Below are 1,868 nucleotides of genomic sequence, written 5' to 3' on the forward strand. Positions count from 1 at the left end.
TTTTTAAAGATTTTGCCATTTACTTTATATTAGACCTTAGTTTTCATGAACACTGATTGAGACACAAGTGCCATCCTTAGACTTAGTACTTATGAGGGAGCTTAGTACCTTGATAATGATAGTGTCATCCTAATGATAGTATCAATATTGTAACACATAAGAAGGATATTAATACCTACATAGTAATCTGGCGTCAACACTCACCAAGAAAATAAATAGAATTGAAGGGTTGATTAGATGGTTCCACAGGAGGAGGTAATGAACCCCTTCCCATGGCAGGGTTGTCTTCTTTTGGGTTGGTGGGGGGGCAAGGACCGAGGGTCCAAGGGTAGTATAATGAAATGATCCCAAGTTGTTCAATTTTTTATTCACCTACTTGAAAGGCAAAGAACTTATAATGAAATGAAGGTTGTGCAATATGTTATTCATGTACTTGGAAGGTAGAGAACTTGTAGGGTGACATGGGTTGGAAGTGTCCATTGTGGTTAAGCCACCTATCAGGCCTAAAGAGGAGCGCATCCTCAGCCCATAGGAACTTCATGTGCCCCATTGTACGCCAGTTGGTCGCCTTATTTTAGCCTTGTGCCATCTAGTAGAACATCGTCCTACAAAGCAACCTTCCTATCCTACAGAAATATATCAAATGAACATATGATGTTAATTATCTGAAACATTTTTATTCTTGTACACTCAATGGAAGGCTAATGGTAAGGATCACTTGACCAAGTTATCTTGAAGCTTCCACAAATGTTTCTCTTTGTTTTAATTGAAAGGAATGGAAGGATGTAGAAGTATTAACCTTGTGTAAGTTAAAATTTGATAGACAGAGTGCAAAGAGTGTCAACCAGATGGGACAACATGATATTGATCAAAAGGTGAAAGGCCATGATATGGAAAGGTTAAATGTTGGCCAAATGTAATTGCAATTATTAAGAAAGGAGGGCTATAAATAAGTGATAATGCAAGATATGTGTATTAGGAAAGTATCCACTTTGAAGCATAATTTATGTTAGATGTAGTAGAGTGCTCTTATCACAACAAATGCAAGATTGGCAAAATGGAAACTACACCGAGTTCAGAACAATGCAACCTTGTCATTTGTGTGTTGGTAAATAACATTGTTGCATTTAGCTAGATAGCTATTGGCAAGCATTTTCTTTTCTTTGCTAAATAATTGTTTGTTCATTTAATTTAAAACTATTTATAGCTCCTCACAAATCGTGTGTATGTACTCTTGGATCCTAGCATATGACCTTCATTAAGAAAATAGTGGAACATACTCTTGGAACATGGGGATACAAGTGCAAGGTCTCAGCTAAGGCAGCATGTGTATAATGCAATCCTTGCATAGACTTGTAGCTTAGAAGCTCTCTGAATGGTTGCAAAGTCATTTGATCACCTCGATGGGGTAGCAACCGCTCTTCCATGGCAACAGCCTCCCGGTGCACACGCTCTTGTTCTTGGGGGTGGCAACACATACAATACATGAACCACCTGAGCACACTGGTTGTTGCGTCCCTCCCAACCATTACCAAATTCAACATAGCATCACGCACCTCCTCATCACACATCGTCCCTTTCTTACATGGGTTGTCTTGTTCTGGTGCTTGACTCTGGTACCCTAGAAAGCATGATAGTAGGTCTACATTATCTTTGCTTCCCTATAATGTCAACAAACGTCAACACAACATCCGTTATCTATTTTGCTTCCATCCATTTTACTTCCAAAGCAATCACTATAAACCTTTCCTATAAAATGAATGCTTACGATTAATCCTATAGATACAAAAGGAAAAAGGGTGGGCAAAATGTTCTTTTATACTACTTCCATTTCTTCTGTTCTCGACTTTGTCAGTTTTGAAAAGTTT

General features: G+C 38.3%; 1 pseudogene; it reads right to left on the reverse strand.

Annotated features, from left to right (window-relative positions):
• Positions 1–421: 421 nt before the first annotated feature.
• On the reverse strand, positions 422–1,571 carry LOC148020379 (cytochrome P450 704C1 pseudogene; annotated as a pseudogene).
• Positions 1,572–1,868: the final 297 nt, after the last annotated feature.

Source organism: Lygodium microphyllum, chromosome 19, assembly GCF_053477565.2.
Source record: "Lygodium microphyllum isolate KBCC chromosome 19, Lygodium_microphyllum_v1.1.10, whole genome shotgun sequence".
In the NCBI taxonomy this organism is placed as follows: domain Eukaryota; kingdom Viridiplantae; phylum Streptophyta; class Polypodiopsida; order Schizaeales; family Lygodiaceae; genus Lygodium; species Lygodium microphyllum.